At 48.6% G+C, this 22,050-nt stretch overlaps 1 long non-coding RNA gene and 6 other non-coding genes across 7 annotated transcripts; all 7 read left to right on the plus strand.

The window, feature by feature from the left end:
* Nucleotides 1-7,762: 7,762 nt before the first annotated feature.
* Nucleotides 7,763-8,491, plus strand: LOC135371345 (uncharacterized). The gene is made up of 2 exons (XR_010415562.1): nt 7,763-7,870; nt 8,336-8,491. It is a non-coding gene; the product is annotated as an uncharacterized LOC135371345 (long non-coding RNA).
* A 3,275-nt stretch (nt 8,492-11,766) lies between these two features.
* Trnas-aga (transfer RNA serine (anticodon AGA)) lies at nt 11,767-11,848 on the plus strand. The gene has a single exon. It is a non-coding gene; the product is annotated as a tRNA-Ser (tRNA).
* Nucleotides 11,849-11,960: 112 nt separating this feature from the next.
* Nucleotides 11,961-12,042, plus strand: Trnas-aga (transfer RNA serine (anticodon AGA)). Its single transcript has one exon. It is a non-coding gene; the product is annotated as a tRNA-Ser (tRNA).
* A 6,960-nt stretch (nt 12,043-19,002) lies between these two features.
* Trnas-aga (transfer RNA serine (anticodon AGA)) lies at nt 19,003-19,084 on the plus strand. The gene has a single exon. It is a non-coding gene; the product is annotated as a tRNA-Ser (tRNA).
* A 112-nt stretch (nt 19,085-19,196) lies between these two features.
* On the plus strand, nt 19,197-19,278 carry Trnas-aga (transfer RNA serine (anticodon AGA)). The gene has a single exon. It is a non-coding gene; the product is annotated as a tRNA-Ser (tRNA).
* Nucleotides 19,279-19,390: 112 nt separating this feature from the next.
* On the plus strand, nt 19,391-19,472 carry Trnas-aga (transfer RNA serine (anticodon AGA)). Its single transcript has one exon. It is a non-coding gene; the product is annotated as a tRNA-Ser (tRNA).
* A 112-nt stretch (nt 19,473-19,584) lies between these two features.
* Nucleotides 19,585-19,666, plus strand: Trnas-aga (transfer RNA serine (anticodon AGA)). Its single transcript has one exon. It is a non-coding gene; the product is annotated as a tRNA-Ser (tRNA).
* The last annotated feature ends 2,384 nt before the right edge of the window (nt 19,667-22,050 follow it).

Consider the following 22,050-nt stretch of genomic DNA (forward strand, 5'->3'; position numbering starts at 1 on the left):
GTTCGCCGCCCGTGTCCGAACATGTTCAAACATGTTCAAACACGTCTTAACATGCCCAAACACGTTCAATGACGTCATAGAGAGTGAGAGGCAAAGCTTTACTATAAATGTCGAAGCGAATGGCCGATCGTCATTCCATCATGATCAGCTTGGTAGATCCTCGTAAGTAATACCCATGACGTCATCATCATCGCCGAAATGTTTGAAGAGTTTCGTTTCCAGTGTACAACACTTTTGCTGCGCGTGAAGTCGGTTTTTTCCCGCCTCACATATTTCGGGAGATTGGCAGGGCCCGCTTCTTCTGCACCAATTGCGGTGGATTGTGGTCCAAAGGTACGCTTCCTCGTTTTTTTTTTGTTTTTTTTTTAATACGTTCTATAATCGTTCACATTTTTTTTTCCAGAGCAAAAGCATTGGACGGACCGATTGATTCGCCCGTTTCTCGGCTGTCGGACGGTACCGTTCGACGTACGTTGCGAAGGACTTCGACTATTGAAGGAAGATGGAGAAGATGGACCATCAGTGTCACTCTGTGACTGAAGAAGATTGTACGTGCGTGTGTGTTTGAGATATAAAAACATGCGTTTCTCACACTCCTTTCGTTGCAGATTACGAATGGCTACTGACGGGAGATCTACCCCTGGTCCTAACCTTCAAGCCTCCTCCAAAGACCTTCTTTTTGCGAATCGGCGATCAACTGACTACCTGTCGCTGCGGTGGGCTCTGGTCGAGAAACCCCAGCCATTGGTTAGACTCGAGCCTTCGTCCGTATTTGGGCTGCCTTCCCGGCTACGAAACCAAAGCTGGAGCCTAATTCGTGTGTAACGAGAAATAAAAAAAGGTTGTCTACTCTCATTCCGTCTCAGTCATGATGACGCCCGAGCAGAGGTTTGCCACCTTTGTGCAAACACGAATGTATCGGGACTTGCTGCGATTACGCGATTATATTCACGGCGATAGCTGCGAGGGAGACTTTCGCTCGATTCTCAAGACGATACCCTTACGTCTGTTCACCGTCAGTGGGAAGATTGCAAAGAAAATGAAGCGTTTCGTAGATTACAAGCTCGAGCTGTTGGAAAAGTATAGACGAGGAGAGACAGTCGACCCGTGTCTCATCAACGCGGGTTTCAACCGACCTATCGTCCGTCGCTACTGGCTTCTCCACACATCCCTCGACGTCACGGTGCAGACCGGCGACGACGGCGGTGAGCGTCGGGTCAGCACGTTGGAAGATCGTCTCGCAAGGGTCTTGTGTATGTCGTGAATAAATAAATAGTCTATTTTTACGAAACGAGTTCGCTCACGAGGAGACGTTTTATTGTTTCGTCATTCTCTTCGAGGTTACAGGAAAACATGGATACACAACTTTTCAAGCTGTAGCGTTTCGACATGCGCGTGGCTACGTAGATACAAAAAAGCCCGCAGTAAGGCGAAAAAGGTGATTGAATACACTTGTCGTTATACTCGTCCACTACAGGTAAAGTCCTTCGAAGGTTTGCTTCGATGGGGGGAAGTCCGTAGCTGTCGAAAAACACGGCAGACCCGTCGTAGTTTTTCAGGTAGAGCACCCAGTGCTGCCCGCGTCTTCTTTGCTCTTCCGTATTGATGATTAAATAACCGGGCTTGCGTAAAACGAAGGCTTCGTTTGAAGCGCAAATGCCTCTCAGCATGGAGGAAGCGAGGGGGTTCAGGGACACGAGTTCCAAGATGTCGCTCTCGTACATCATTTTTTTTTTTTTTTTATGGGAAGGTGACCGTACGGTCCTTGTCGACGTACATGAGCTTGGGACACTCGGAAATCAAGAGGACGGTGACCGCGTGTGGAAGGGCTTTAGCGAAGCGTAATTGCAGGCGAACGTTTCCTTTTCGCCACTCGTTCAAATGCGAAGGAGAAGAACACTTGTCCACGTCCAAGTTAAAGTAGAGGAGGAACCCGTTCGTTTTAAATCGCTCGTAGCTATACTTGAAATGTTTCTCTCCCAGTTCTTGCAAGAAGTTAAAGTAGGGAATTTTGACGAGGTCGTTCTGAAAGTCGTACTCGGCTCGCACTTGCTGGCCGTCCACGGAGAGCATCGAATGAGACAGGTCGTAATGACGGAATTTGTAGGGGTTCGATTGGATGTCGCCGAGAAAGTCGGACGTGGCGAGCAGGGCGACGCATAATTTGGAAGGCACCCTTTCGGGGAAAACGTTTTCAAAGTGAGCGTCCAAGCTCCCGGCACTCAAGCTCCGCACCTTGGTTTCCAATCCGCGTAACACGTAGATGGCCGGCGTGGTCTGAAGCCGCCGCTCGTATTCCAAAAACAGGGAAGGTGCCAGCGTCACCTTTTTCAAGTGTAACGTCATTTCTTTAATGTCCACCTCGTAATTGTACGTTTTCTTGTCTTTGGGGACCGATACGAGTTTAAATTCGTCGTTGTTTAACAGGAAAACGACACGAATTTCGACGGCAGGTACCATCAGGCGCGGCTGTTGAAACAGGTCGGTATTGATCTGACCGACCAGGTTAAAGTATTTTCCACCCTTCGTCGCTTCGTAACGTAACCGCGAGACGAGACGTCGTAATCGTCCTTTAAATGTTCGTCGTCCTCGACATAAAGTCCAGCCGCGTGCACTGTTTCTTGAGCCGCGGGCGTGGAATGAAGCACGACGTCCAAAATACTCCTGTAGGCGTACAACTCGTTGGAACTGACGAGCTTGTTGTTCGCATAAACGGTGACCGTCTTAAACATGCCGCTCAACAGGTGGTTTATTGGGAAAACGACATCTTTCTCGTCCATTTCTTCCCCGTCGTCGCGAACAATGCGCACGGTCAAAGACACGAAACTGCCGTAGAGATCCAAGTGTGCCCTTTGCAAATTTTGAATACAAAACTCGATCACGGAATTATTTACTCCGTTGACCGGATAAAAAAGTTGGTACGAAGTATCTTCCACGCCGTATTGAATGGAAGGGGGTTCGAATATCATCACGTCACTCGTTAGACAGATCGGCGTCTGTATTTTTCCTTTCGTTGACGTCATGACGGAGCGCGCGCAGCGGATGTGTGACCTTCACGGCGTACCAAAGATATCTGCAGGTGCGTCGTGTGTCGGCGCCTTTTGTTGTCGTTTGCGGCGTTTCTTTCCATTGTTGTTGTTTCCAGAGCCCTCCATGGAATCCAGCACGTCTCTCCCCGTTGCTATGGCCGTCTTTTTTACTGCGCGCGATATTCCTTCGCCATCGGCCAAATTCCGCGCCAAGCGCTTCAACGTTCTCTTGGCGATCGGTTTTATTTGCTGCCAGATGGGAACGATAAACTTGGATATGTTGCTCAACACACCGCCCCCTCGTTGGAAAAGGGGTCCCGTGTACACGGTAATTATTTTGGGGGAATTACGGTACATATTTGAAATGCAACGTTAGATTGGTTCTGCCTTTGGACCGCAACGGCAAACGTCTTCCCGTTTCGTCCGCGAGAACGATCGTCACTGAAGGAATTTCGAATTGAGACAGGTTAAAATACTGGATGTTATCTAACGTGTAGGTGACGACGTGCTTGTCTTTCTCGTAATAAAAGGGTAGTATTTTTAATATCGGTTTTTTCCCGCTCCCCACGTACGTGGGTTCCACGATATCCGTGTACACGATTATGTTGTGAAACGGGGGTTCCAGGAGTACCTCGACGGAGCTCGTGGCATCCTCATCCCCCGTGAACACGGTACGCGATTCGAAGCCCAAAAGCACGGCCAGGTACTCGGAAAGTCTTAGGGTGGAGGTGCCCTCGGAAAGCCGAATTTTACATTTCTGTTCGGTTCCGTCGAAGCTGAAGCGCGCGCGTTCGCCTACGCGCTGATTAATCGCATTTAGAAGTGCTTGCGGCGTCGCATAATAGCCGGGAGGCAGATGTACTTGCAAAGATCGAGGAATTTTCGTCTTGATCGTGAAAGAAAATTGACGCGCTACGGGGAGAGAGACGCGTAGCGTTTCTTCGTGTCCCTCGACGGGTGTGAGATGTAGCAGCTTGACAAAGGGTTCCGGTACGTGCAACCCTTTCGGTGTTTTCAGAGAGTACACGTTATCCGCGAATTCTAGCGAGGCGTCCAGCTTGTGCGTCTGGAAATACTTGTTGAGTGTGTTCCGTAGGGACGTGGTTTCCGAATTCAGAGTGACGTCGCCGAAAGCGACGGGTGCGGCGTGCTCCAATAAGATGGAGGTGGCTTCGCGTTCGCTCAATTTGGGGGGTTTCACCGCACGACCTGCTTCGCGGGACGCTAGCGAGGCGTCGAGCGCCTGTGCGAGCCGAGGGTCCAATTCCACGGCTTTCACGTCCACGGGTAAGACGAAGTCGTATCGCGATTTATTGTACGCGAAAGAAACGTCGAATTCCGAAAGGGCTTTTCCCAAATCCCTCTCGAGATCCGAGGTGACACGAAAAGTTCTGCCGGCTTCCACCGTGTCCTCGAAAGAAACCTCGATTTTCGCATCTTGCCTTTCGTACCCGATATTTAAAAAATCGTTACTTATGCTGAGATCCATCAGACCGACTTTATACCGATTCGAGAGCTGAAGCGGGCCATCGAAAGCTACCGTGAAGGCGTTGAGTTTATTCGAGGGAAACTTATCCATGCTGGCGTTCGAGAGCAGGTGGACGTAGATGTCTGACATCATTTCCCAATCTTGACCACGTCGCTGCTCGGAACCCAACTGTCGTGTTCTTTGTCGTAACCGAACCAGCGAACCAAGGAGAAGCTCTGACCGTTCACCTGCTTCTTCCTCAGCACTTTCGTTACTGGCCAAGGCTGATTGGCGTCTCGGGTTACGACGAGTACCTCCTCCGGGTAGAAAGATCCGTCCACTTCCTTACCCCGGTAATCTTCCAGGTGTACGACGGGAGGAGAGGTGTCTCTCAGGCGGGAGACGGTGAAAATCTGAGGCGACCAACTCCCTTCCGAGCTCTTATGAAAACCTTTTCTGTGAAGTAGGACCCTCACTTTATCCCCCAGTTTGAGCTTCTTTTTCACGGAGGGTACGACGGGCTTCCCATTTATCTTATTGAACAGCTCCAATTCGTTTTCGGGCGTGACTTCGGACGGGCTGATGCCCAAAGTCCTGTGTTTGGTGGTGGTGTAGACGCGCACGATCTTGGGAAGCGCGGAAACGAAGTGGTATTTTCCCGTTACTCTAAAATAACGGAATATTCTGTCGCGTAAAGTGCGTATGACGCGCTCTGCCTGCGACGCTTTGATTACTGGAGAGAAGGTAGAATACATCTGTACCTTCTTTCGTGAGAGATACTCCTTGACGGTCTTGTTGTAGAATTCCCCGCCTCTGTCGCAAAAGATGCGTGTAGGTACGTTACCTCCCCGAAAAAGTCTTATCATGGCCCTTTTCATTTCGGCGGGGCGCTTCGTCTTTAGCGGGAGGGTGCGCAGAAAGCGGGAGAGGGAATCGATTGCCACGAGAATGTAGCGGTAGCCACCGTTGAATCTCTTGTATTTTGAAAAATCGGCGAGGTCCATTTGCCACACGTCGTTGATCTTGAGCGCGATGATGCGTCTCCTATTAAACTTTCTTCTGACCGGATGGTGGAGCGTGTAGGCATCCAGCTTTCTGAGAATGGCGAGAGCCTTCTTTTTGCTCAAGTGATGCGCTTTTCTATAGCGTTCCACACCCCCCAAACCACCCTCTGGTTTCTCATATCCCTCCATAAGTCGTCCACGCAATGGAGGCCTGCTGCTGCTGCTGTTGTTGAGGCTCGCGAGATTTGGGTAGAGAAATCAGACGCAATAGTTTCGAGATTTTGGGGAACCAGGAAGGTTTCTTTCCCGTCTTACGTTGCAACAAATAATTGACGAGTTCGTAAACGGAGGAGTGTCTGATGGGCTTGCCCGACACGGAGACACAACCCTCGCGATCCCAGGAAAGAACCTTCTTTAATTCCGAGACGACCCTTTCCGCTTCCTCTTCGTCCACCTCTGGAGAGAGGAGCGAATAGTCAAAGTCATTTGTAGCGTCGGACGCCTTGTTTTTATTGTCGTAGGGGTCAAATCCGTACTGCTTGAGTATGCGATACAGTGCTTGCAGTATGAGTTTCACTTTGACGTCGTCACTCTCCTTCGAAGAAAGAATGTTTCCGATGGAGGAGGAGGTGGTCACTTCAATTCTCTTGGCCATTGGCGAAAAGGTTCAACACGGCGGAAAGCAGGAGAGGAACCACCGACGAAAGCACGCCCTGTCCTCGCTGCTGAGACAGATAGCGCTTCAAACGTTGCGGATTCTTGTGAATTTTTTTGTAGGCGAGCCGTCGTAAAAAGCGTTTGTGCTTCTTCAAACGCGCGAACGTATCTGGAGCTAGAGCCACCTTTCCGTTCAATACATTGAGGCAAATTTCGGAGAGGTGTTTCATGTCGGACGAGGACGAACGTCTCAAGACGTCGCGGCGGCGTGGAGGGGGTAGAGTGGAGAGTACTTTGAGTAATGTGAGGTGAGGGCGGAGATTCATTTCGGAGCGTAGATATATTGACGTTCTCCCGGAAAGATATTGCTACGCAACCTGTGATCCTCGTGCGTGTAGTTGTGAAGATCCACGAGTAAATATGCGTGGGGCGACGACATCGCTTGTTTATATGCGTCCAGAAAATACTCCAATCTTTTTCTGCCAAATAGCTGTTGGCCGAAATGTTCCATCTGGTGCACGCTGCGCACGGTGCGCCACAGGACGACGTAACTGGCGTTGTAGGATATTGTTCTAAAATGGCTACTGTCGAAAAAGATGTTTTGAACGAGTAAGAAGATCGAGGCGTTGGCGTGGTGAGAACCCCGAATGAAAAGATCGGTCACCTCCTTCAAGGAAACGGCGTCGGTCATGTGATCGTCGACGACGATCAGCGTAGCGCGCGACGTGTCCCACTCTCGCGGTAGCTCCTTGGTAAATTTTACGGAGTCCCCGAATTCGTCCTGCATGCTCGGCGAAGCATATTTCTGCACGTAGAATATTTGTGACGGAGGCTTGTCTACCACGTCGTTCAGGTTCCTCAACACGTTAGCAACGAAAGTAGATTTGCCGCACATGGAGGGGCCGCTTAAGATACAGCGAAAGGGATGACGGAAACGAAAAGGTTCGGGGGAAGACATGTTGCGTGCGTACACGTTGCACGAAGAAAAAGAAGAGACTGAGACTCGAAGAGAAATGTATCGCTTTTATTTACACATCCTCGTCGTCGTCCTCTACATCGGAACTGCGTTCCCAATACAGATTGTCCAGGCTAAAGTTGGACTTCTTTTTCGCCAGTCTGTCCGCCGCTAAGATGCGGTCGAGCGTCTTCATCTTGTCCTGACACATTTCTTGACGCGCTTGCAACCATTCCAGGCGGTGGACTTGAAAGGCTTCCTCCACGATGCCGCGAATAAATTCGCGAAGTTCTTCGTTTTTTGTCTTTTCCTTGCGACGACGAGAAGCGCAGGAGAATAAACCACACATGGCGTTTTTCACGTATCGGTCAGAATGATGACTCGAGCGCGGTGCGCGCTGCCTTTATAGAGATAAACGCGCGCGCGCAAAGAACGGAGAATGAAAGCGAAACTGAAAAGCCACCCGTCGCCGCTAGGAGCGCGCGCGCAGCAGAGAGCCGAAACCGAAAACACCCGCGGCCGGCACAGAGGGAGCTAGCAGCGCGCGCGTGCATGCGCGGACGGGTGGAGCAGAGGGCGCGCGCGCATCCATAGCAGCCGCTGCGCGTCGCCTCTCTCAGTTTCTCTCGGACCGTCGCGGAATACGGACGTGCGCTCCGCGCGCTCGCTCAGTTTCTGGCTGCCTCTCGTAGAGAGCAGACGTGTGTGTTCTCCGCGCTCGCTCAGTTTCTGCCTGGAAGTTGCCGCGGGGGAAAAGGTGAGTGATTTGACGCGCTTCTTTTCTCGTATGTTTGCCGTGTTTAGCGGTGACCGCGCTCGTGCTAAGCCTTTTCTCGCATGTTTAGACTTGTTTTGCGGTGTCCAAGCCTGTTGACGCATGTTTAGCGATGTGTGGTTCCCGCCTTGTGTTAGCTGCGTAGTGTTGAGGTTATGCCCAAGCGCGCTCCTTTTCTCGTATGTTTGCCGTGTTTAGCGGTGACCGCGCTCGTGTTAAGCCTTTTCTCGCATGTTTAGCGATGTGTGGTTCCCGCCTTGTGTTAGCTGCGTAGTGTTGAGGTTAGGCCTAAGCGATCGTCCCCCCGTAAGCCTTTTTCCCCCGATGTGTACTGTTTTCTGTGTAGCAGTAGCGGTTAGACCTTTTCTCTCGCATGCCTAGACTTGTTTAGCAGTGCTGTCATTTTTACCTGCCGCTAGTATCTTGTTCTCTGTCTCTCTCCTCTAGAGCTATGATGGTGGCGCCATCTGGTGTGATGCCTTGCAACTAAGTGGCCACCTGTCGTCGATCTCTGCAACTACCCGACGTCAACAAGCACTGGTCACCCCGGAGCCGTTTCTTCGCCGCGGCATCGTTGATTTTCGAATAAATTGTTTCTCTCCACTCTATTTCTATCTTTTCATTTTATTTTCTACCTATTTTTTATTTTTTATCAGCTCAAGTAGCCGGCAACTCACATCTTCGTCTGGACGTGTCTTAGATGGTCCCCAATTAGTGTAATGACTCTCTGGAGGGTCCTGATTAATGTGGGGGGTCCCAATTAGCTCTAATTGCTAATTAATGGCGTCCAGACGAAGATGTGTCTTGCCGGCTTCTTGAGCTGATACATTACTACTCATGATGACGTCATACTGTGGCTTCATTGTAGATTGACCAAAGGAGCATTAGTGGAAAAAAACAGGGTAGCCCTAAGACAATAGGATGACGTCACGACCAATGAGAACGGCCAGAAGGAGGCGCAGGAATGCTCTTCTCTCTTAGCCTCACGACCAATGAGAACGGCCAGCAGGGGGCGCAGGAATGCTCTTCACTCTTAGCCTCTCGGAGGTGGTCGCCCCAGAGGGCGCTAGGAGCGCGTATGCGTAGCGGCCGCGGAGCGGCGCTCCAGTCAGTTTCTCTCCGGCTGTCGCAGAAAGCAGACGTGCGCTCTCCGCGCGCGCTCAGTTTCTGGCTGGTTGTCACGGAGAGCAGTCGCATGGGTCTGCGCTCCTGCTGTGGTGAGGTGATTTGTTGTGTAACTAATGCTTTTGCCAACTTTGTTCCCGCTTTGTTTGCGATTTTCGTGCCCGTGCACGTCGGGTGCTGGTTGCTGTTGTCCGGGCATCCCTGGCATTTTCTATCATCTTCTGCCTTGGGAACGGGAGTATCGCTGGCGTGATTATTAATAATTTTGTTGTAAGATTAGTTGAGAAAGTAACCGCTAGGGGATGCAGCTGCGGCACTTTATACAGGAGAAAAACCATTACGAGTCAGTTCTCTGCCTGCCTCTCGGATGGAGCAGACGCATGGTTCTGCGCTCCTGTTCTGGTGGGCTCATTTGTTGTGTAACTAATTGTTTTTTCTTGTTAGCTAATGATGGTTTGCATACTCTTGCTTTCCCAGCCTCTGTATTACGAGTGTTTTTCTCCTTGCATGTCCAGAGCTGTCCTAACTTGCCCAGACATGCCATGATGACGTCACAGCTGACGTCACAGGATGTGCGGAACTGGTGCTGCGATGCTTTGCAACCTGCCTCTGTGCTCCGTCGCCCAGCGACGGTCAGCGACCGTTCCGGGCCGCTTTCTTCAAGATGACGTCGTTGATCTTCAACTAAACTCCTTCTCTCCACTCTATTTCTATCTTTTCATTTTATTTTCTACCTATTTTTTATTTTTTATCAGCTCAAGTAGCCGGCAACTCACACAGTGGTCTGGACACGTCCTAGATGCTCCCCAATTAGTGTAATGACTCATTGGATGATGCTGATTAATGTGTGGGGGTCCCAATTAGCTCTAATTGCTAATTAATGGCGTCCAGGCGACTGTGTGACTTGCCGGCTTCTTGAGCTGATCCCATACTACTCAGAAGGTGATTCCGATCCTGATAGGTCAGCATCAAACGTGCGCAATCAGAGGCAGGAGCATTCAGACCAACGTGCATGTGTTGCGAACAGTCGTCGACGTGTGTGCCCAAGAAGGAGATCAGGCGGCAGTGCTTCAAGGAGACCTCTCGAAAGCTTTTGATAAGGTTTGCCACGACTTCTTATTTTCCATATTGAACTTGATGAACCTGGGCCAAGAGTTTATAGACCGTGTGCGTCTGTGTTATAGAGACGCGTCAACGAAGCTTGTTCTCAACAAAACCTGTTCAGAAAGCATTATTCTCCGTTCATCAGTGAGGCAGGGATGTCCGTTGTCGCCTCTATTGTTCAATCTTTATATAGAACCACTGTGTAGAAGGATTATTAGCAACCCCAGCATAGAAGGGTTTCATCTCGGCACCTGCGAGGTGAAAGTGTTGGGCTATGCAGATGATCTAACTTTTGTTGTTTCCCAGAAAAAAGTGTTGTTGGTGTCATAAACGAGATTGAACAATACTGCAAGCTATCGGGTGCTAGCCTCAACAGGAACAAATCTGTCGGAATGTGGGTAGGTCAATGGGGGACAACCCCCGAAGAATTTCAAGGCATCAAGTGGCAGTGCGTACCAGGGAACTACTTAGGTGTCCCACTACAGGGGGGCAGAAGCATCAGTGGCACATGGACGAAACTTTGTGGGAAAGTGAGAACGCATGCCAACATATGGAAAGCACGGGAGCTTTCCATCTTCCAAAGAGCAGAAGTATGCAACACGTTCTTGGTCGCCAGGGCTGTATACTGGTTGCAAGTGCTACACTGCATGCGAAGCAATATACAACATTTTCATCGTGTGTTCGCTATGCTTATCTGGAAGTCGAGCTTCGAGGCAATGCGAAGAGATAATCTATTCAGATCGGTCCGTAAAGAGGGCGTAGGCCTCCTACATTTGTTTGTGATGAAACTAAGTATGAGACTGTTCTTTTTTCGAAAATGGTGATTAGAACCATGCTACAGAACATTTGTCATGTCTATCTTCCTGATATTGTGGTGTCGAGTGTAGGTCGAATGTTTACTGTGTCCCCCTTCTATGTGGAAGTAATCCAGAGCATGCGATTTTTACTGGCAAGGTTTTCACGTGAATACATCTTCAATCTGTCCAAATCTAGGCTGAAGGCTGATCTTGTAGACGCGCTTTTTCCAGTGCCACTTTACCGAGATATTCCGGAAGACTCAACAGGATCTGATATCCTGTGCAGAGTCAAAAAAATGCCCATCAAAGCCAGAATCAAAACATTTTTCTTCAAGCTGCACACAAACACTTTGCCAGTAAAGACGTGGTTAGCGGCTAAAGGGATATTTGTGCCCTGGTCTACTAACTGTAGATATTGTAACGAGGCTGGAACTATTGAACACGTGTTTATACATTGTACCGAGGCGCAGTTTTAATGGGATGACGTAAGCAGGGCTGTTGATAAGCGAATCCGTCTCAATCCGCATACCATAAGATATTTGCCACTTGCTGACAAGCATGGACCCAGGTATGATATATCGTGTGTGTTGGCAATGTTCAGCTTATGGAAAGTTGTAATAGCTGGTAGGAACGAAGAACATAGGAAGCCGCCTATGGTGTATTTAGCGGAGGAATTGCTTCAAACACAGCGGTTTGCTGAGCACGCAGGTGACGTGCCCGAGTGGCTGCAACTCTTCTGTTCTAAAGTGGCTCCGAGACGGGGTTCACTCTTTTAACTGTTTTAATACTGTTTGAGATGTGTATACTGTGATTAATAAAGAATATCTGGAAAAAAAAGGAAAAAAAGAAAGTGCGGTCGTGGCCGAGTGGTTAAGGCGATGGACTAGAAATCCATTGGGGTTCCCCCGCACAGGTTCGAATCCTGTCGACCGCGTCAGAGTTGAGACGCTCATGTCCGTTTTGTTGCTTTCTACTACATGCAGTTGAAAAAATAGCTCAATGGAGTCCCCCATATCTGTAGAATACACTAAATAAACGAAAAGAGTGCGGTCGTGGCCGAGTGGCTAAGGCGATGGACTAGAAATCCATTGGGGTTCCCCCGCACAGGTTCGAATCCTGTCGACCGCGTCAGAGTTGAGACGCTCATGTCCGTTTTGTTGCTTTCTACTACATGCAATTGAAAAAATAGCTCAATGGAGTCCACCATATCTGTAGAATACACTAAATAAACGAAAAGAGTGCGGTCGTGGCCGATCAACTTGGAAGACTTCGGAAAGAGAGGGAAAAGGGGACGATGGTGCTGGATCTACAAATCAACTGCCGCTGATCTGCAATGAGGACAGCGGACGATGTGCAGATAGTGGCCGAAATGATCTGAAATGGAAGGACGCCATCTCAAACTTAAGGAAATCGAGGTACACACCTGCCCCGCTAATAACCCCAGAAGAACGAAGGCAACGACTTCAGCTTCTCAAAGGCCAAAAGTAAGCATCTTATTTAAGACCATGCACCATGAAAGCCAAGTTAAAGATAGCGACGTTGAACGTAGGCAGTCTGATACGGAAAGAAAGGAAAGCCTGGCTGAAGACTGCAATTTTTAAAAACAGCCTCGACATAATTTGCATACAAGAAACAAAGATATCGTCGAAGTAGCAAGAGGTCGAGTTTGTAGAATATTTTAAACAGCAATTCATCGTGTTGCATGCATCGGCTGTAAATGGAAGCGCAGGGACAGGGATCATGATCAAAAAGAGAAGCGGTGTCACCGTCATCGATTATGAATTGGAGCAGAACGGGCGTGTGGTGTGTGTGGACTGCGTTTGGAATGAAGAGATCATACGCGTGATAAGCATATATGCCCCGAATGAAGATAACGAACGGAAACTTTTCTTCGAAACCAGCGTGTCTCATTTTCTAGACACAAGAAGTAAACTGATAATAGCCGGAGACTCCAACTGTTTCTGCCGACCTCAAGATTGCACCTACAAAAATCTGAAGAAGCAGAACAGCGTGAAAGAGCTAAAAAGGTTGCTGCAGGAACATGACCTTCAAGATGTAGCAATTGGAAATGAAGATGCCGCGGCAAAATTTACGCACTGGCAAGGCAGCTCACATGCCAGGCTGGACCGTATCTACCTCTCCTGTGAAATTAAGCTGCGCACAACCATGTACAGAGTCGTACCAATGGCTTTCACAGATCACGGATTAGTAATCGCTTATCTTAAATGGGACAACAAGGGCAATCGGCACCGCAACTTACCCTGGAAGCTAAACGAAAAAATTCTCGAAGATGAAAAGTTCAAGAAGGAGATAAGGGACCTGATTAACAGTATGAAGGGGGATGGAGTGAACGCCGCTTCCTGGGAAATCTTCAAGGAGCAAGTGCGGCTGAAGGCCATTGAGCGCTCAGAAGCAAGAGCTTTTGAAACCAGAAGCGAAATGAAAACATTATATGGAAGCCTGATGACGATATTAAAAGAAGAGGAGGCATGTCCTGGAAGATTTACAGCAGATATTAAAGAAATCAAGAAGCGCATACTGGAGCGGATGCGGGAGCGCTACGTCGGAGCACAGATACGAAGCCGTGTGGAAGTCATTCAACGCGATGAAGCACCAAGTAAAGTATTTCACGCACGTGAACGGGAAAGAGTTATGAAGGATGAGATAAAAAGCTTAAAGACAGAAAGTGGACTATTGAAGGGCAGTGAGGCGGTGGAGGTAGCACTGTACAACCACTACAAAGACCTGTTCGAGAAGCAGGATAACGCACCAGGATTGAATGCAGAACTCTTCAAGCACATGCCAAAGCTCACAGATGCTGACAGAGAAAAAGTGGACGGGAGAATAACGCAAAGTGAGATCAGCCGTGTGATCAAAAAGCTTCCAAGAAACAAAGCTCCGGGTCCTGACGGCCTAGGCTCAGCGTTCTACAAGGCTTTCCAGGAAGATCTAACGCCGATCCTCGAAACAGTCTTCGAGGACATTAAATGCCGGCAGTTGATGCCACCGTCCATGCGGAAGAGCCATACCGTGCTAATACCGAAAAAGTCGACTCCGGACGGCGCCTTCTCAGCGTCAGATCTGCGCCCTATAAGTTTACTGTGCACAGATTATAAAATCCTGACTAGGGTGCTCGCTCGACGACTTGACAGTCTACTCGACAAGATCATCGGTGGACATCAGAGCTACGGAGTCAAGGGTCGAACAATCGCGGTCAACCTCCATACCATGAGAACGGCATGCGAAATAGCAAGAGTGACGGGTTGCCCGTTGCCTGCCTTCCAAGTAGACTTAAGACAGGCATTCGACCGAGTGTGCCACGAGTTTTTGTTCCACCTCTTACAGTGGATCGGCGTAGGAGGAAACCTGGAGCAGTGGATTCGAATCTGCTACACAGAGATCTCAGCACAGCTGATTGTAAACGGGAACATAGGGCGAAGGTTCGCCGTCAACAGTTCCGTTCGGCAAGGTTGTCCAATGTCACCGGCCTTGTTTTCACTTTACCTCGAGCCACTCTGTCGCCTGATTATGAACAACAAAGAAATCAGCGGACTCAATCTAGCCCAACAGGAGATCAAGGTCCTGGCGTACGCAGACGACGTGGCTATCATCTGCATGGATGAAGAACATGTGAAGAGTGCGCTGCAAACGTTGCTATCCTTCTGTGAAGCATCAGGAGCTAAAATAAACACTGCGAAGTCGAAAGTCTCCCTGCTGGGAGAGTGGCAAAGCAAGCCCACAAACATCATGGGTATTGAGTGCTCGCCGGAGCTGGGAAAGTACCTGGGAGTGAACATGGACACGACAAATGAGGATTCTGGACCATGGCCAGTAAAGCTCAACGCGCTACACGGGAAATTGCAGTCTTACAATGGAAGAGAGTTATCCCTGCTACACCGAAGCCATATATGCAACAGAGTCCTTTATCCTACTGTGCTGTACACGGCCCAGGTTGTTCATGTCGATACGAAGACTGTGCAGCGCTCCCACAGAATCTGCGCCACATATCTATGGAAATCTACTTTCGAGCGCATGCGTAGGACGAATCTGTTTCTGCCCCTGCAGGCTGGAGGACCTAATTTGGTGAACTTGGAGATAAAACTGAAAGTTCAGCGCTTTATATACTTCCGCGATCAGCGCGCACCGGAGCTTCGAGCTGGGCTACGAAAGCTGGGCACGCGGAACCTGATAAAGTGGATTGCAACCACCGAAGCTTCTATAGGAGTAGCAGGCGGTCTGACGTTCTACATGGACATCGAGCACAGCATAGACTTCTTCCTGGAGAAATTCTCGTGGGAATACCTTGCAACGGTTAAAAAGAAGACGCTCTATTGGGACACTGTTACCAGTTCCTTCCCGCCACCTCTCTACAGGCAGCAGTATACAGCGCTCAGTCAGCAAGATGTGCTAAAGAGGGTCCGGAAATTGCCTGTTCCCACCGGAACCAAGGATTTTTATATCCGGTTTCACATTGAAGTGCTCCCAGCAAACCAGTGGCTTAGGGACAAAGGCTTCTTCGTGCCTCAGAACGCAAGATGCGATGTATGTGGCCAAGAGGAGACAATTCGTCACATAGTTTATGAATGCAGGAACGCCATACTTTTTTGGAGCGACTTGAGGGCAACTCTGCGTGTGAATGAAGTTTTTACGTACCAAAGCCTGAAGTTCCTTGTCTTTGCAGACACCAACTACATTGAAACGCTAAGTGTGATAGCAATGGCAGGGCTACAAGCTCTTTGGAAAGCAAGAACAGCACGCGTTCAATGCGATGTTCGCCGAAAGTCATCCGAGAAAATATTCAGACGATTGAGACCATTGACATCTCTGATCATAAGGGAGTTTTAGTTGAATTGACAAAAGTGGGTTTTCCAGGCTCCCGACACCCCTGGCGCATGAACACCAAATTACTGCAGTGTCCAGAAATTCATGCGGACATACAGACCTTAATTGAGAGAGCGGTCCGGGGGAGTGACAGTACATTTGCTTGGTGGGTAAAACTCAAAGATGACATCAGGAACTGTCTGAGAGCCTGGGGCCGGAAAAAGGCCCATGAGAAGCGTGCTTTGACATGCAGACTTCAGGCACATCTGCGCCAACTTCAACAAACTGGCACTGGGTTTCTTTCCGGTGTGACATTTTCTTCTGCCAACGATCACCTGGCACTCCTGAGGGAGGAGCGGTGGGAGGCAGTAAGGTATTTGGCGGCGGAAAATAAAATTGAGAAGGAAGCCTGGTGCTCCTGAAGGCTCCTCTCCAAACATCTTTCTTCAGCTCAGCCACCAATGGAGGCTCTAATGAAAAACGGCAGCAGAATCACTGGTCAGAGACAAATAGCTGAAATGGTCAGAGAGTTCTTCTCAGACTTGTACGGGGGAGACCTCACAGAGTCGGACTGTTTCAGTTCCGATTACACCCGCAGGGGAGTTGAACTGAACTGCGAGGAGGTTGTTCAGGTTGTCCGTAGCCTGAAAAACAGAAAAGCACCTGGACCCGATGGGTTGCCTGCTGAGTTCTACAAGCAGTATTGGAACCTCCTGGGTCCCTCTCTGGTTAAGGTGCTTAATTACTCTCTAAAACAGGGATCACTACCAGACGAGTTTATGGAGGGAACCGTTACTTTGTTATGCAAGGACCCCCAGCGAAAGGAGCAGTTGGGAGCCTGGAGGCCGATAACACTTTTAAACGTAGACTACAAAATTCTAGCAAAGGCTCTAGTAAAGAGGCTACAAAAAAACATGAAAAACTGGATATCGCCATTTCAGGGGGCAGCAGTCGGTGGTCGAAAAATACAGGACAAACTTTGGGAAATCAGGGATGTAATACAGTGGTTAGCGGAGAGGGACGTACGAAGTATTTTAATGGCATTTGATCAAGAAAAGGCCTTTGATAGGTTGAAACATGCGTTTTTGAGGGAAACGCTAGAACAAGTCGAAGCAGAAAATGAAATAGTAAGCACTATAGGAGCGATGTATAGAGGATGCAAGAGCAGGTTGCTCATCAACGGTTGTCTAGCGAAGGAATTTACTATTCGAAGAAGTGTAAGGCAGGGTTGCCCTCTTTCTCCTCTTTTGTACGTCCTGGCATTTGATCGCCTCTTGCGAGAACTTTATCAGTGTTCATCAATCAAGGGAGTGGGAATACCTGGCTCAGCACAGACAAAGACAATAGTCGCCTATGCAGACGACTTGTCAATGATTGTTCAGAGCGAAAAGGACGTGGAGAACACATTGCAGGTTTTAGAAGAATATGGGACAAGAAGTGGAGCGAAAATTAACAAAGAGAAATCGAAAATGCTGTACATGGGGGGCGAGTACCCAAGGAGAGATCTAGGGCTCAGAGTTGTTGATGAAGTAAAAATTTTAGGTATCCTATTTGATAAGCATGGAGCGTCTTGCAAGAATTGGTCCTACTTGAAGGCAGCAGTCGAAAAGATTATGAACGATCACGACGAGCCTGCAATGTCACTGATGGCTAGAGCACAGGTCATTAAAGCGATCGTGGTGCCAAAGTACACATACTTGTTCTCGGTCATTCACCCATCTCGGGATGTATGCCGAGGAATAGAGAAATGTTGTTTTAGCTTCATTTGGAGTGGAAAGACTCAGTGGGTGGCTCAAGAAAGATTAAAGCTTCCAATAGAGGATGGTGGCCTGCAAATTCCGGACTTTCGACATTTAGCACAGGCATACGCGGTACATGGAGCTTACAGGATGCTAACTCAGGAAGGTTCCGGGAAACTTTTATCGAGGTTTTGGCTGGGCACTAACATAAAACTTTTTAGGCAAGAAAGCATTGATCATAGAGTCCCAATGTCTGAAAACCAGCCAAGACTATACAAAGTAGCGAAACAGGCTCTTGTACAGCTTAAAAAGTTGAACAATAATAAGGACTATGGCGATTGCAAGGTCGTGGAAATCTACAAAGACTTGAGGAAAGAATTTGTTGAGAACTCCTCTTCCCAGATAACACGAGAGGGATGGAGAAGACTGAATAGCTTCTGGTTGGATAGTAAAAGGAAATCGCTGTTGTGGAGAATAGGGCATGGAGTACTACCTGTGAAAGACAGATTCTATTTATGGGGTAAGACCAGTAGACGGAACTGCGCGCTTTGTAGTCGCACAGAAACAGTAAAACATGCAATTTTTGAGTGTAAAGTGCCTGCATACCTGTGGTTATGCTTCAAAAAATATTTTGGATTAAGTAGTCTTACGTTTGAACAAGCTGTGGGGATCCATATCGGGCAAGTAGTTAAGAAGCAGCAGAGCTTCTATCTATTGGTCGCCGCAGAAATTGTCTATCAAGTGTGGCTTAATAGGTGTAGGGTTGTTCATGGAGGTGATTGTTGGAGCAAGGCGAAATTTAGAAATATTGTGAGCTATTATGTCCGCATGTGGCTTGGGAGGGAAAGGTTACCTTTGGGGCAGCGAAATTTCTTCAAACAGTGGCAGTGCAAAGGCTTCAGAGTGGTGGACGGGATCATCAAGTTCCACTTCAGCGAGTAAGTATGAATGAAATTATGTTTCCCGAGCATTTGAAAGCTTTCCAGGGGAGGGAATTGGTAAGATATGCGGGGCGGTTTAAATGTGAAGCACAGTGGTGTTGGCACTCCTCGAGAGCATACGATGGGATGCTGCACTTCAGTACGATAGCAATGTGGCAATGTTTTAGAACTTGTCTCAGTTGTTGACTCAAGGATAGAAATAGGCGAGATACGAATAACAAGTGTGGTAACAAGCGGGATAAATGGTTAAGGAAAGCTTAGGAAGATGAGTACACAATCTTCTGTGGCTCATCTCATAGAGTCAACAATACAAGTCATCCGTGGAATACCTCAAACATACGCTCATGTGGACGATATCCCTAATTGGGACAAATAACTTGCGAGACGAGGAAAAATGGACTGAGCTAGCCCCTACGATAAAGCGACTTGAACCAAGGACATTCGGGTGCAAAATAAAACTGTAAGGCCGACAGTGGAACAGACAGGACGGAATGTGGGCAAGCATGTACGAGGCGGTGATTTTAGTGATGTAGTACAAAAGGGATGTACGAAATAGTGGTTTTATAGAAACGCAATAAAAAAAAAGTGCGGTCGTGGCCGAGTGGTTAAGGCGATGGACTAGAAATACATTGGGGTTCCCCCGCACAGGTTCGAATCCTGTCGATCGCGTCAGAGTTGAGACGCTCATGTCCGTTTTGTTGCTTTCTACTACATGCAGTTGAAAAAATAGCTCAATGGAGTCCACCATATCTGTAGAATACACTAAATAAACGAAAAGAGTGCGGTCGTGGCCGAGTGGTTAAGGCGATGGACTAGAAATCCATTGGGGTTCCCCCGCACAGGTTCCAATCCTGTTGACCGCATCAGAGTTGAGACGCTCATGTCCGTTTTGTTGCTTTCTACTACATGCAGTTGAAAAAATAGCTCAATGGAGTCCATCATATCTGTAGAATACACGAAATGAACGAAAAGAGTGCGGTCGTGGCCGAGTGGTTAAGGCGATGGACTAGAAATCCATTGGGGTTCCCCCGCACAGGTTCCAATCCTGTTGACCGCATCAGAGTTGAGACGCTCATGTCCGTTTTGTTGCTTTCTACTACATGCAGTTGAAAAAATAGCTCAATGGAGTCCATCATATCTGTAGAATACACGAAATGAACGAAAAGAGTGCGGTCGTGGCCGAGTGGTTAAGGCGATGGACTAGAAATCCATTGGGGTTCTCCCGCACAGGTTCGAATCCTGTCGACCGCGTCATTGTTAAGACGCTCATGTCCGTTTTGTTGCTTTCTACTACAAGCAGTTGAAAAAATAGCTCAATGGAGTCCACCATATCTGTAGAATACACTAAATTAGCAAAAAGAGTGCGGTCGTGGTTAAGGCGATGGACTCGAAATCTATTGAGGTTCCCCCGCACAGGTTCGAATCCTGTCGACCGCGTCAGAGTTGAGACGTTCATGTCCGTTTTGTTGCTTTCTACTACATGCAGTTGAAAAATAGCTCAATGGAGTCCACCATATCTGTAGAATACACTAAGTAAACGAAAAGAGTGCGGTTGTGGCCGAGTGCGATTCTACTTCCTGCCACGCTAGCGTGCGGACGTGGAACGATGGGCTCCGTCGGAGCTGCGACAACAACGGCTAACCCTAGCCGGGACCACGGTACAGACTCTGCTGCCAAAGATTCTACAAACGGATACCGCCTGATTCTACCGACGCTTCCAACAGGTAGCACATTGCTCAACACCCTTTTTTTGCACGCGGACCCATCTGGCAGGCCGTACAAGGCGGACGATTTTGCAGAAGGTGTGTTGTCGGTCATTGAGAAAGAGGACGTGGCACAGTTTGGGGCGTACATGTACAACCACGTGTGGGCATTAACACTTCACACGAGGCTGGCCAAGGACAAGTTGGTGCAGAAGAAAGAAATCGTGGTTAAGCGAAAAAAATGTGTTATCTTGGACCCCAACAAAAAGCACCTTGAAATGTCTCTGCATTGGCTTCCAATGTACGTATCCGATAATGCCGTGAGAAATGTTCTCTGCGCATTTGGCAAAGTGGAAGAGATAGAAAGGGAAAAGTGGAAATCAACGGCGTTCGCGGGCGCGGAGACGACGACACGAAAGGTGAAATTGACTCTTCGCGACGGGCTGACAGTAGACGCTATTCCACACATAATCAACATCCTTGGAGGTCAAGTGCTCATCGACATACCAGGAAGATCGCCACTGTGCCTGCGTTGCAAGAAGGTGGGACACTTAAGGAAGCAGTGCAACTCACCGTGGTGTCGGTCGTGTCGAAGGTTCGGTCATGAGACAGAAGACTGCATTAGCACGTACGCGTCGAAAACAAAGGCTTCGGTAGAAGACACAATTGCTGGTGATCTTATGGACGTGAATGAGATGTCAGTGGCCAGCAGCGTCAAAGCGGCGGAGGACGGCGGTGCATCTCATGCAGAAGTTACAGCCGGCAAGCAACAGAAGGACCAGCTGCAAGCAACAGGGAACGAAAAGGATCGAGGTCAACCTCGGACCGATTCCGTCTGTACTCATGAAGACGCTCTCTCAAGTACGCCGCATTCCAACGACTCAGGAGACATGGCCATCGACCAGACCGGTGGTAACTACTCGGAAAACGGCAGGCGTTTCTTGGAGGGAAAAAATAAGGTGGTGCCACGAATAGAGCACGACCATGAAAATGACGTCGCCCAACCAAGTAGTGAGATGACTCCGTCGGACGTCGGCGCTGGAAGAAATGAATTAAAATGGAAAGAGGTCGGGGCCAGTCATAGGAAATCTAGGTACACGCCAGCTCCGGTCATCACACCTGAAGAAAGAAGGCGTCGCCTCAAAAAGGACCATTCGGTGTAAGTGATCGAAGTATAAAATCATTAGCGATAATGAAAAGTACGACACTCAAGATTGCTACTTTGAACGTAAACAGTCTAGTGAGGAGAGAAAGGAAAGAGTGGCTTAGAACTGTTCTGCGAGAGGAAAACATTGATATAATCTGCCTGCAGGAGACCAAAATTTCGAGCCCCGAGGAAGAGATTGAATTTGCTGATGTCTTCAAAAAGTCGTATCTTGTGTTTCAAGCATGCGGAGTAAATAGAAGCGCTGGCATGGCCGTGATGATAAGGAAATCTCAAAACATTGTTGTCATCGACTGCGACCTTGAGCAAAATGGGCGCCTAGTATCTGTTGACATGATGTGGGACGCTGAAGTTCTGAGGGTGATAAGTCTGTATGCACCCAATGAGTCCGCAGAGCGCAAGCTCTTTTTCGACACCAGTGTAAAACAGTTTGCCAACACATCGAGTACACTAATTATGGCGGGAGACTTTAACTGCGTGGAGCGCCAGTCAGACAGCACCTACAGGAAGGAAATTAAAGACAGCAGCGTATCCGTCCTTAAAAGGATAATCGAGGAAAATAATTTGGAAGACGTGGCGACCGGAAAACTATGTGATAAGATCAGATTCACTCATTGGCAAGGTACATCCCATGCCAGGTTGGATCGCATATATTGCTCCGGTGAAGTGAACCCAAGCATTGCGGAGTACCAAGCTAAGCCACTCTTCTTCACCGACCACGCTTTAGTAACGGCGCTGCTAAATGCAAACAGGACGTCGAACGTCAG

The sequence above is a fragment of the Ornithodoros turicata genome, chromosome 1 (genome assembly GCF_037126465.1).
Source record: "Ornithodoros turicata isolate Travis chromosome 1, ASM3712646v1, whole genome shotgun sequence".
NCBI lineage: Eukaryota > Metazoa > Arthropoda > Arachnida > Ixodida > Argasidae > Ornithodoros > Ornithodoros turicata.